Consider the following 14704-nt stretch of genomic DNA (forward strand, 5'->3'; position numbering starts at 1 on the left):
TTTGGGAGAAAACTCTGCTGGAGCTAGCTGAATCAGACATGGATCAACAGCCCCTGTGCATAGTCTTTTCTCCAACCACTGTGTCATTCGAACTCAAGCTTGATTTGATCAACCTGTTACCAATCTTCAGGGGAATTTCTGGAGAGAACCCCCACAAACATATCAAAGACTTTCATATGGTGTGCATAAGTATGTGACCCCATGGGATTACAGAAGAACAATTAAACCTTAGGACTTTTCCTTTCTCATTACAAGATGGCACTAAGGATTGATTGTACTACTTAGCCCCCAAGTCAATAACTACTTGGAATGAACTGAAAAGGAAATTTCTTGAAACAAATTTTTTGGCTTCCAGAGCCAATTCAATTAGAAAAGATATTTGTGGAATTAAACAAAATATTGGAGAAATGCTGTCTGAATACTAGGAAAGATACAAAAGATTGTGTGCTAGTTTTCTGCATCATCAAAAATCTGATTAGTTATTAATCCAATATTTCTATAGTGGCTTACTTTCTAGTGATAGGAGTTCTATTGATTCTACTACTGATGGAGCTTTTGCTGATAAGACATCAAATGAGGCTTAGGAATTAATCTTGTGCATGGTTAAGAATGATCAAAATTTTGGGACCAGTGCTACTGAGTTTGATTCATCATCTATTTCTAAGGTAAAAGAGTTGAGATCACAACTTTCTAACTTGACTACCCTTGTTACGCAAATGGCATAAGGGAGAGTAGCCCAAGTAAAGAGTTATGGAGCTTGTGGAGAACCAGAACACTCTTCAAAAGCATATCCTCAAGCCCAAGTAAATGTAGTTAAAGGTTACCAGAGGCAGTATGACCCTCATGCTCTTGTATACAACCCAGGATGGCGAGATCACCCCAACCTCAAATGGGGAGATCAAGGACAAGGGCATCATAGTTCGCACCATTCCAACAACCATCATCATTTTCTTCAGATATTTCATTACAGGACATCATTAAATCTTTGACTTGACCATTCTTTAAAATTTCAACAAGACATTCATCAATTGCAAAAAGACTCTATTCCGTCCCCGCCCCACCCCGATGAATATATTATATAATTATGTTTATATAAACAAAATACGAGTTTATAATAATTATTATTATAATTATTATAATAGTTATAATTATTATTATTATTATTATTATTATTATTATTATTATTTTATCTATATACTTTTTACAAAAATTGTGGTATAAAAAGTTAGTTATTTTCTAATTTTCATTTCAACCTTTTCATACTTTAATACATTTCTAAATTGTTTTAACATTTAAGACTTTCTACCTTAAGCCATAAATGTTGTAGTATTTAAATGGAAAGCTGAACTATGATATTGTAATATTTAAATTTTAACTTTTAGAAATTATAGGATTATATTATATTTTACACATATAATAGTATTACTTTTATAATGAATTTTTATACTATTTTCTTTGAATGAAAAATTTATTGGAAATAACTCATTTAATATATATAATTTTATTTGGTTGAGAATAAAAAAAATTGCTAAAAATGAATATATTAAAAAAACCAAATAGAAAAATTTTCTCGATCCCCGCGAATTCCCCATGAGGAAACCCCGCCCATATCCCCATGAGGAATTTCACAGGGATGGGGAATGAAATAGGGGGGCGGGGATGGAGACAAGGAAGCCTTCCCCATCCCCGCCCCGCCCCCGTGGACATCTCTAGTTATAGTTGAACTATAATTAATTATTCATTAGAGGGATCAGTGGTACTTAAGGAATTAGATATAACTACAGGGGTGAAACGGTAATTTTGACCCAATTGTACTTATGAACAATTTGTGAAAGGTCAACGCACTGTTGACTGGTTATATCCAATGAGACACAGAAATATATTTATTGTGCGAAGAGTGCAGTTGTCGATTTTTAGTAGAATAGTTAATGAAGGTTGATTAATTTAATTAAAGAGTTTAATTAATTAATCAAGTATCATTGGAGCTTCAATCTATAGGTCCATAAGATCTTCTTGTTAGCTCAATAAGAATTAATGAGAATCAAATTAATCTTGGATTAATTTGAATTGTTCAAATTAATTATAGGGAATTAATTATATAAAATAAAATTAATATAATGTATTTGATAAATTATAATATGAAGTTTTAATGAAAGAAATAAATATTTGAATATGATTCAAATATTAAGTATATGAATGTGCTTCATATAAAAACTATAGGTTAAGATTAATATGAATATGATTCATATTAATACTATAGGTTAAATGAGAGAATAATAAACTATGGGTTATCTTATATATGATATAATATAAACCATAAGTTATATGTTATATGTGATATAATATATAGTTTAATATAAGAATATATTAATTATGTGTATATATATATATATATATTAAAATTCAATTTTTTGAATTTCAGAAAATTAAAAAAATGGAGAAACTTATTTTGATAACTCCTCTCAACTCCCATTTTCTCTCTTTTACGTGAAACACAGAGGAGAGTTTTTAAGCATTCAATTTTCTTGATCTTCTTCATCCATCTTCCTGCCAATCAATCTATGTGTGAAAATTCTATCATAAAACTCTCCCTCCCTTTACGTCAAAATTAATACATAAAAGCCCACACGCTCTCTATTGATCCTCATCCTTGAGAATAATGAGGAAGATTTGTGGTGGTGTCTTTTTTGTTACACTGTTCATTGTGTAGGTGATGCCGAGTTCACGAGATCAAGAGAAGCAGTGGATTGTTCGTGCTGTTGGAAAGGACATGCGAAGAAGTGAGACTTCAAGGATAAGTTTCTGTTTTTCCTTTCTTCTCTGTAAATGTCAGTAGAAGAAGCATGCTTAGTTAATTGTGTTTATCGTAGTTTCCGTCTCTTTGAATTTTGTGTTCTGTAAAATGAAAACAAGACAAATTGCATTCATTTTCTTCCTCATCGGGGAATTTCAATCCCTTCAAGAGCAAGAGAGACAACTGAGAAATGGGTTTAGGGTGAAGGCTGTGTTTAAAAATGAAATATATTTGAGGGTAAAATGGGAATACAGACAAAAATAAAATGGCTCTAAATTTTTTTATATTTCTACAAAATCTAAAAAACTCAAGTTGCATTTGTTATTCCCTTAATTAGTTTTGCCCCCTATTATAATTTTCCTATATGTAGTCATAAACAAAAAATATAGTATAGATAAGCACAAAGCACACTAGTCATGTATAACACAACAAACAAACTCCTCAAGTAGAATTGTTTGAAACTAATCTTAACAAAATTGACTTGGCACTTAACTAGAAGAAATGTTTGAAAGAGTTTGAAACCAATCCATGATACTGATAAGAGCATTTAAGGATTAGAAGCCGATCTAATTCACTTCAACTATGTTTGAAAAGGCCTAAACATAACTTTAATACTTAAAACTCACCGAAAAAACTTAAACCTTCGCTAGAAAAATGGTCAAACTGATCTAATATCAATCCATTGTTACAAAAAGAGAGGTTCTAAAGTTTAGAAACTAAGTTACAACATTTAGAAAAGTTCAATAGGAAGCTTAGAGTGTTTTACCCACTAAATTCTATCCAAAAAGATTTGATCGCTTGATGGATGGAATTCGGACAAGCTTAAACTTGCATATTTGAAGCCAAATGGGAGTGGGTAATATTAAACAAAGGTAAAAAAGGAAAAAAATAAGGGGAAAAAAAAGAAACAGCAAAGTGAGAACATAACAAAGAACGTTATTTTATAACTCATAACATTATTAGAGTCCATCTCCCAAAGAAAGAAAGTGAAACATACAAGAATTTCAAGTTTGTCAAGTTTGCAAGTTAAGGTGGATCGCCTGAATAAAATAATTGTCATTAAGATACCTACACATCACATGACATTTAGTCAACCATTAACAGTTTATAAGGAGACAATAAAAAAATAAAACACTGGAGCAATTTTAATGAAAATAGAAACATTCATAAACAAGAACAAGTTTCGATTGTCAATCCTATCCAAATGGGAAATAGAAACTTTTATAGAAAACTGTAGGGATCCCAAGTTTCAATACTAAATTAGGGATCATTACCAAAATCTAACCTAAACTAACTTTACTAACCTTAAAATTTTCTCAAGATCTTATTTAAATAAACATTCTCCCAATGACATTCACAACAACATCTAACCCAAGGTCATCGATGCTAAACTACAACATGCCTCATGCTCAAAACCACATAAAATAACATTAGGCTCCTAATGTTACCCATATGCATCTTCAAATATTTCAAACAACATGCTTACATTCACATAACAACATAACAGCCACACAAAGTATTACACTTTATAAAAGTCAATCCAAGAGCATTCAAGCATGCTTAAACATATCATAATAATAAAAACTTCTATAATTCAAGGAGTCGTCGGAGCTCGAGGCATTGGCCGTACATCCGGTTCACTTAGGGGAGGTCATCAACATAGTGGGTCTCGCGCCAAGGCTGCACTTGCTTCGGTCTTCAATCGTCGCCACTCGTGTGCTGGTGCCACCAGAACATCGCATGCTCACTAGCTCAACGTCAACAGAGAAAAGGTCTAGTACACGCATATGGGAAAGAGAAAAGACAAGAGAGAAGGCGAGGTCGAGCAACGAATGGGTGGCTAAGGTTTCTTCTTCTCTTTTTCTTTTTCCTTTTCTTTTAAAACAAAAGCCCATAAGATAAAAAAAAATAATATAAAATAAAATTTTAAGATTCTTATTCACTTCCAAATATAAATTCCCATTTTTCTTAAAAATGATACCTCAAGTAAATATTTAAAAGATTTTGGTAAGTTCTAGTATTAAACACAAATGAATAACAAAATATTTGGAAAAATTCAAGTATTAAATTTCAAAATTTTTAGGTTCAATATTTTAATAAAAATGAGACTCTTTTCCAAAATCTATTTGTGTGTTGTGTGTGTTTTAATAAAAAAGAGACTATTTTCCAAAAAACTATTTGTGCGTGTGCGTGTGTGGGACACTTGAACATTAATTTTTAAAAGAGGTTTAACAACATAATTTGTATCAAAAACTATTAATATGTGTGCGTGCGTATGTATGTAAACAGACGTGTCAAAAACTATTAATCTTACAAAAATGAAAGTTCTAGAACAAAAAAAGAATATTGTGCATGTTGGGCCTTCTTCTTGTTGATTGAATATTAAAAGAGCCCAAATGATGAATACTGTGGCCCTGCTTACTGATCTAATTCATGAGTCCAAATATTTTGTCCCAAAAGAATTTGGTTTGATAGAATACTTGGCTATTGTTTGTCCACGAACTTCTAACTGATATGCTCCACGTGGTTTGCTCCACTAACCCTTGCCTGATGGAAGTGAAAGAAAAATTATTCTGATGGGATGATTTTCATAATTAATTTCTTTTCTCTCTCTCTCGTTCTCTCTTTCGATATTGTAGAGCTTCTTCTAACCCTAATCTTTTCTGTTTGTTTTGTGCAACTGCTTGAGTAAACAATCGGTATTCAAAAGCATGCAATCTTGTAGAAGAAAGAAGGAAGAAGAGTGCTATACAACGATATACGTGGTTCGGCAAATGATGCCTACATCCACGGGAAGGAGAAGAGATCTTTATTCTAGAGCTAAGTCACAACTTTTATTTTTACAGATTTCAAGCTTTCTTGAAGCTATTGTATATTGTATGCTACGAAATTTGTAAATGATGAGTACTTATACTATTTTCTGATACAAGTGGTTACAATAACAAACTATAAAAAATTAAAGAAATGTGAATGGTTGTTGAATATGTTGAATGTTTGAGCTTATTTTCTTCAAATCTCCACCTTAAGCTCAACATGCAAGCTCTTCTCCTTCCAGATTTAACATGTCTTCACCCTTTTTTAGGAAGTCGGAAGTCGATCTGACCAATATAGTTTGCTAGCTTGAGTTTGGACACAGGTTTGGTAAGCATGTTGGCTGCATTTTTGGTAGTATGAACTTTAAGCACCTCGACTTCTCCTTTCTCTATTATGTCTCTTACAAAATGATATTTAATATCTATGTGTTTGGTCCTTGAATGATACTGAGGGTTTTTGGATAGATGAATGGCACTTTGGTTATCACAGTAGATCTTTACTACTGTTTTATTAATACCAAAGTTCTTCATCAATCCCTTTAACCACAGTGCTTCTTTTATTGCTTCTGATAAAGCCATGTACTCTGCTTCTGTGGTTGATAATGTTGTGATTGACTGTAAATTTGCTTTCCAACACAATAAATTAGGACCAAATAAGAATAGATAGCTTGTTAATGATCTTCTTTTGTCTTGGTCACCTGCAAAATTTGAATCAACATATCCATATAGCTCTAAATTTGTTTCATTAGTACTTTGATATGTTAATTTTGACTGTTTAGACCAAATTAGATATCTTAAAATCTATTTTGTTGCTTCCCAGTGCCTTTTTCCAGGGTTAGACATGTATCTACTGACAAGACTAATGCTGCATGATAGGTCTGGTCTAGTAGATATCATTAAGTACATTAGACTCCCTACTGCTTGATTGTATGGAATTGATTGCATTTAAGTCAAATGTTCTATGTCTGTTTCTTTTGGTGAGTTTTCTGAGGAAAGTTTAAAATGACTAGAAATAGGTATAGTGATTGGTTTTGCATTAGACATATTAAATCTGTTAATTACTTTTTCACATTAGCTTAATTGGCTAATGATTAGAGTTGAGGAGGCCCTGTCTCTTTGAATTTCCATTTTTTTTATACTGACCCAAATCCTTCATGTTAAATTCTCTCTTTAGGAGATTTTTTACATGAAATAAATCCTCCTTAGATTTCCCTGCTAGTAGAATATCATCAACATAGAGTAGTGGATTGACTTTGTCCTTATAAGTAGATGAATTAATATAAGAACAGATATCATAGCATTAAACCTTCTGTACCAGCATCTAGAGGATTGTTTAAGACCATATGTAGACTTATTTAGGAAACAGTATAGGTCTTCCTTCCCTCTTTCTTCAAACCCTTTAGGTTGAACCATATAGATAACCTCATCTAGATTTCCATGAAGGAAAGCAGTTTTAACATCTAGTTGATCTAGTTCAAGGTTGTACTGAGCAACTAGAGATAAAAAAAGTCTAATAGAGGTTTGTTTTACTATTGGTGAAAAAAATTCAGAATAGTCTATGCCTTCTCTCTATGTAAACCCTTTATCCACTAGTCTTGCCTTGTACCTAGGCTTTTCTTCTTTGGTAGAACCCTCCTTTAGTTTATATATCCATTTAAAGACTATAGGTTTGCATCCTTTAGGAAGAGGGGCTAGGATCCAAGTATTATTGACAGTGAGTGATTCCATTTCTTCACACATAGCTTGAATCCAAGACCTAGCATTAAGACAGTTTACTGCCTCTTCAAAAGTGGTTGGTTCTTGGTCATTATGAGCTATTGTGGCATTTAGGACTAGTTTCATGTAATTAGTTTCAGTATATCTAGCTGGAGGAACTATCACTCTTCTTTGACTATCCCTAGCCAAAGAATACTGACTTAAATCAGGTACAACTTCAGTATTCACAGTATTCTCATTTGAGATTTCCTCTTCTTCTTCTTCTTCAGATTCAATAGGATGGTTATGGGGAGTGGAAGAATCTTTAGGTGTCTCCACCTCAATCCTAGCAGTACTAGGGCTATTAGGAACTTCATAAGTTGTCTTTTCTTTTTGGATAAACATCTCTTTTTCTCTGAAAGTGACATCCTTGCTTATGATAAACCTTTTCTCAACAGGATTCCACATCTTAAAGCCTTTGACACCTTCGGAGAACCCAACAAACATACACTTTACTGCCCTAGATTTTAGTTTCCCCTAATTTTGGTGAATATAGCCAATACATCCAAATACCCTTAGATTTTCTAGGTTAGGTGGATGTGTGGTCCATTTTTCTTCAGGAGTTAAAAAGTTTAGGGAGCAATGAAGACACCTATTTAAGGTGTACACAGTGTAGCTTGCTACCTCAGCCCAATATTTTTCACTAAGGGTTGCATCTAAGAGAAGACATCTAACCTTTTCCATGACTGTTCTATTTAGTCTTTCAACTACTCCATTCTGTTGAGGAGTGAATCTAATAGTCCTATGCCTAGTTATTCCTATTTCTTTACAAAAAATTTTTAACTCTACACTACAAAATTCCAATCCATTGTCAGTTCTTAGATATTTAATTTCTTTAGAAGTTTGCTTCTCTATCATGAGTTTCCATTCCTTAAACCTATCAAACACTTGGCCTTTAGTTTTAAGGAAGTAGACCCAACTTTTTCTAGAGAAGTCATCAGTAAAAGAAAGTAAATACTTTGAGCCACTAAGGTTAGGTGTAGAAGCTGGACTCCATAGGTCAAAGTGTATATAATATAGGATAGCTTTTGTGGTGTGTTGTGCTATAGTGAAACTTTGCCTTGTAGCTTTTCCTAAAACACAGTGTTCACAAAAAGTTAGATTTTCTAAGAGACCTTTAGGTAGAATCCCTTGTTTAGATAGGACTTCTAGGCTTTTAGCACTAATGTGAGATAATCTTTTGTGCCATATATCAGCCTATGTGATCTCATTTGTGGTGGCAACATATGCCCCTATCATTGTTTCAACTCCTTTGACCACAAATAAGTCATTTATCTTTTCCCCAACTAATATCACCTTAGAATACTTTAGCACCTCAAGAGTTCCTCCTTTACCCCTGTACTCACACCCTGTTGCATCAAGCATACCTAAGGAGATTAGATTTCTCTTAAGAAGTGGAATATATCTCACCTTTCTAAGGAGTTTAATAGTTCCATCCTTAAGTTTCATAGAAACAGAGCCAATGCCTTCTATCCTACAACCTTGGTTGTTTCCCATATACATCATTTCTCCTTCAATTTCTTTAAAGGTGTTGAACCAAGGTCTCATTGAGGTCATGTGGTAGGTGCATCTAGAATCTAGGACCCAATCATGTTTTCCTAAAGGATTTACATGGTTGAATTTGTCTAAAGTTGAGGCTAAAGCATCTGAGTAGATAAAGGAGCCTTCTACAACAAATGCTTTGGGCTGTTTGCCTTTTGAGTTCTTTTCTTTCTCTTGATTCTTTCTTTTTAGGATAAAACAGTCTTTGATTAAATGTCCTTTCTTTTTGCAATACTTACATTTTATTTTCTGTTTAGACTTATTATCATCTAAGTTATGTGGTTTTCTGTCCTTTGAATGATTTTGTTTGAAGTTTCCTTTAGCAAATAACCCTTCACTACTAGGATGATCCTTTCTATCAATCTGTAACTCTAGCTCTCTGGTTCTTAGGGCTGAGATTATAGTATTTGTGCATATACTGTCTCTTCCATACTTTAGAGCATTTTTAATTTCTTTATAGGGTTAAGCAAAGAGTTTAGAAGCACATAGGCCTCATTTTCATCACCAAGTTTTTCTTCTAGAGTTTTAAATTCAACAACAATTTTCTTAAACTCATCTAAGTTATCAGTTAAAGTTTTAAATGAATCCATTTTAAATGTAAAGAATTTCTCCCTAAAATACATTTTACTAGGAAGATCTTTAGTAGCATATAACTCTTCTAGTTTAGTCCATATCCTATACGCAGTTTTTTTATCCAAAACTTGTCTAAGAACACTGTCACTAAGGTTTAGAACCAACGTACAATAGGCTGCCACCAAACTTCTTTTTCTTAGGCTATCACAGTGGCAGGGAGTGTTGATGGGTCAAGGAGGGCTCTGTGAGCTTTTTGCTGGCCGAGAATCATCTTGATTTTAGCCTTCCACAGGCCAAAGTCTCCTTTGTCATCGAATTTCTCTACTTCGAATCTTGCTATTGACATCTTTGGATGGAAAAACTTGAATCTTGAATCTTCAAGAACTGAAATCTTGTAAGTCTTTTGCTCTGATACCACTTTGTTAGGTGTGCTTCTTGTTGAATGAATATTAAAATAGCCCAAATGATGAATATTGTGGCTCTACTTACTGATCCAATTCGTGAGTCCAAATATTTTGCCCCAAAAGAATTTGGTTTGGTAGAATACTTGGCTATTGTTTGTCCACGAACTTCTAACTGATGTGCTCCATGTGATTTGCTCCACTAACCCTTGCCTGATAGAAGTGAAAGAAAAATTATTCTGATGGGATGATTTTCATAATTAATTTCTTTTCTCTCTCTCTCGTTCTCTCTTTCGATATTGCAGAACTTCTTCTAACCCTAATCTTTTATGTTTGTTTTGTGCGACTGCTTGAGTAAACGATCGGTATTCAAAAGCATGCAATCTTGTAGAAGAAAGGAGGAAGAAGAGTGTTACACAACGATATACGTGGTTCGACAAATGATGCCTACATCCACGGGAAGGAGAAGAGATCTTTATTCTAGAGCTAAGTCACAACTTTTATTTTTACAGATTTCAAGCTTTCTTGAAGCTATTGTATATTGTATGCTACGAAATTTGTAAATGATGAGTACTTATACTATTTTCTGATACAAGAAGTTACAATAACAAACTGTAAAAAGTTAAAGAAATGTGAATGGCAATTGAATATGTTGAATGTTTGAGCTTATTTTCTTCAGTGCAAAATGCATTTCAAGAGCTCACGATCATTAGTCATCTATTCAAACAAAAGTAATATACCCGAACTTAAAAATTAAGCTCAGAAGGATTTGGGGAAAAAACAAAAGTAGAAATGAATGAACTTCATTGAGTTTCATTTTTAATTGGACAAATTCAAAATTGAATTCTAAGCATAGGATTTCTTAAATTTTATTTATTTATTTTGTATTATTATTATTTTGCTATTCAAATTAGAAACAACTAACATGTTCAATTAATCTAATATTAATGGATAAAAACATAAATTACTCCCAAAAATTTTAATTTTGTATCATAGGACATTATGAGTATGAAGTCAATTTTGGGAATCCAAAAAATTTAGGGGAAAATATATATATATATATATATATAACTATTAAAAAATAAATAATTTTTTATAATTAAAAGAAGGTAAAAAAACGAGATTAAACTTGACATTTTTAAAATATCGAATTTTGTCTTAGCGTAAAAAAAAGTATGAAAAGCTCCCTTAATCTCCCCTCTTTTTTTTTTAATGTTCTTCTTGAACATTCAAAATAGTATATCACATTAGGAAAAAAAAAAACATATGAATGTAAGTAAAAAAAAAAAAACAAACAAACAAACAAAAGGAATTTAGTGGTTTCTAATTTTATTTTATTTATTTTATTTTGCTTATTAAATTAAAAGCATTTATGAATTAATTATTTTTATTTAATGAATGTTAATCATAGTCATAGATTGATAATGTTGAATTAGAGTGATTAAAAAAAAAAACTCGACTGTAGCTAGTTTTTTAGACTAATGTGATTCATATAATTGAAGCGTAAGAAAAATAATTATTATAAAAAAATTAAATCACTTAAAATTTGAAAACAGACATTCAGGTCTAAAATTTTATCATAATTTATTTAAACTATTGCAAGCTCAGTCCCAAATGATGTGTAAACTTAATCCTATTTTAGTTTATATAATTGAATAACACAAATTTAGCATTAAAATTAAAATTTACTAAGTGTTACTAATATTTTTTTAAATAGTTTTTCTGTCCATTTCCTTTTAATGGTAAGTAATTGAAATCATATATTGATGACACTTAAAAACCGTCATAAGAATCAAAAAATTCAAAATTCTCAAATTTTTTTTCCATCAAAATAACTTTTTCTTTTCCTTTGAATTTAATGACTTTAAAGAACTATTAATGCAAAACAAACCATAACACGTGTGAATTAAATTAGTTATTCAAGATTGAATAGCCCTTAGTCAACAATTCTTATCCTATTATGTACGTGATAATATATTATAATATAGAGTCGTGTTAAACGTAATCTACGAATGGCTTACGAATTGGGAATCGGCAGCCGGCCTCACTAAATCCACAACTAGGGCTGCCAAACATGGCTGCCAACTTGGCAATTTGCAATTTTCAGAGTGTTTCGAAGCTCACAAATATTGGCTATAAAATGGCACCTTCCATTGGCTATCAAATCCCAAATCAAAACTAAAGGAGAGAGAGAGTCTGCAAATCCATACATATATACCGAACCTTCAACATGTCTGAAGAATCTGCTCAAAGTAAGTTCATCCTGTCAAATTACTTTTCCTTCTTCAAATATTTGTTCCGACGTAGCTTTCAAAACAAATGTAATTTCAATGGGTCGAATTTAGTTTACAATAAATCTCATATTTAACTCAAATTAATACAAAGATTAATATACTTCATATGTGAGTATAATATATCTCAATTAGTTAAAACATATATTATCGACTAAAAAGTTGGAGATTTGAATCTTCTTGTCTCCAAATATAGTTGAACTAAAAAAACATTATTTTAGTTATATTCGTGGTTTTTTTAAGGAAGAACAACAATGTTTTATAATAAAAGAATTCTCACTTCTGAGATCTTACTTTTACTTAGCTATATACATGCATTTGAAATTGAATCCATTCAATAGAAAGAATAATAATTCCCTATCTTACTTAGCTATGTACATGCATTTGAAGTTGAATCGTATTTATTTTTATTAACTCTTACATATATTTGATCAATTATCACAAGTATTTTATGTTATAGGATTTAGCTTTATTCAATTTGGAGTTCTGTATAATTTTTTGTTTGATTGTTTATGTAACTTAGAGTTATATTATACCAAAGGATATACTTTGATTGGATTGTAGATGATTGCAAAATTTAACATAAACAGAATTCTTAAACAGGGAAAACTCGATGGCCAGAGCTTGTCTTTATAAAATTTTCTATTGCTGCTGCAATCATTGAAAAAGAGAATCCTGATGTGAAGGCTATCAAGATCCTAGCTGATAGTCCCAGAATTTTAAATTTTGATGAAACCCGAGTTTGGGTTGATGTCAATATTGAAGATGTGGTTGTGAAAACTCCCAGTGTCGGTTAGGGATTGTGATGTATAAGGTCAATCATATGTATATTGTATATGCATATGCTAAGTGAATTGTATGCTTAATTATGTCCTTCAATTATGCTAATAAGTGGTATTTCTATCATTGCTACTCATGGTTCCAACAATTTTTTTATCAAATGTGTTTATTTTTAATAACCTGTTGAATTAATTGTTCCAATCAACAAAGATCAATATTTAGACATTATTCATGCAAGTGTCATCATGGTCTATTTGGTAATTATTTAGTTTTTTTTAGTTTGGATTGTTTTCAAATATAGGAAAATGAATCAAAATATTTACAAATAATAACAAAATATACAGTCTATCTGTGATATACCGTGTAGACAACGATAGACTACTATCTGTATCTATTTGTGTCCAAAGAGCCCATAATGTTTTACCTTTTTTTTAAACAACAAAAAGATGGAAAGGTAAGTCTCCTTTTGTAGTATCTTTCATTTAACCTCTTTTGATTTCTTTCTCATTTTCTCTCGTCCTTCGCCTTCTCTCTCCCTCTCCTCACTTGTCTCCTTCGTCTCTCCCACCCTCACCATTGTCTCCTTGTTTTCTCTTGACGATTTCTTTCTTAGTCACCAATAGCATAGCCTCTTTGTTGTTACCACCATTGCATAGTTACCGACTAGATCTCCATCATCTCACTTCGATTAATAAGGGAAAAAAATGTACTTAAAAAATTTCAGCCCAACCCAATCTGTGTACACCTATAGTAATAGATAGGAACAATCATTTCCATGCCATTCGAATATTTTTCAAAATAAGGTAAAAATCATAGCAAGGAAAGTTTGGATGAAACAATCATCAATTTTATAAATAGAAAACTAAAAATGAAATGGTTTTGATTCGTTCAATAACTATTTAGTTTTTGCTATGGGGCATTTACCCTAACAATAAAATTCCCCTAGAGCTGGGACAAATGCAAATAGCGGGGATGAATTTATTTGTTGGTAAAAAAAAAAAGGTAAAATATTATGGGCTCTTTGGAGATCTACCAATAGGCATTTTTATGTACATAGACTATGATGGAGTAGGCATGTATAAATCGAAAGCTAACAAAATCAATAAGTACTATAATTACAATTAATTTGAGTATAGAGCATGCGGAAAAACAAGTTCAACAAAGAGGGTTTCATAAATATACAACCTTTGTAGATTCACTTCAAATTCTTGCAATCTCCACGAATATGATCTCCAAATCTCCAGTAGACCACCAAGAGGATCTTCTCTACTATCCTCAGCCTTGGATTTGGGTGGTGAAACTCTGAATTGAAAAGGATTTAGGTGGATTTTAGAGAGTTTGAGAGCAAAACAAGTTTTTGCAGAAAATTCTTCAATTCAAGAGTGCATGAACCTCAATACTCTGAATTATGGAGTATTTATCAAGTTGATTCATGCAAGCACTTACTAATTCAACTAATTGATACTTCAATTAGCACTGAAATAGTGGGCAAGGTGTTAAAATGTGGATTAATCCACTCAAAATCCCATTTTCGGGATAAATTCACTAATATGTCAGCATTTCCAATTTTAAAAATGATTTAATTTAAGAATAGATTAAATTTCGATTCAGTTTCTGTAAATTGAATTTGAAATTGAAAATTTGATTTAATTTTAATTAAATAAATAATTTAATATCAATATTAAATTAATAAAACACCTAATTCAAACATGAATCTTATTCATGTAATCAATATCTAAATCATTATTTAAATAT

General features: G+C 31.7%; 1 long non-coding RNA gene across 1 annotated transcript; it reads left to right on the plus strand.

Annotated features, from left to right (window-relative positions):
• Positions 1–11902: 11902 nt before the first annotated feature.
• Positions 11903–13081, plus strand: LOC120069480 (uncharacterized). Its single transcript, XR_005479553.2, has 2 exons — positions 11903–12130; positions 12773–13081. It is a non-coding gene; the product is annotated as an uncharacterized LOC120069480 (long non-coding RNA).
• Positions 13082–14704: the final 1623 nt, after the last annotated feature.

The sequence above is a fragment of the Benincasa hispida genome, chromosome 1 (genome assembly GCF_027475165.1).
Source record: "Benincasa hispida cultivar pf3 chromosome 1, pf3_genome.v1.1, whole genome shotgun sequence".
Lineage (NCBI taxonomy): Eukaryota > Viridiplantae > Streptophyta > Magnoliopsida > Cucurbitales > Cucurbitaceae > Benincasa > Benincasa hispida.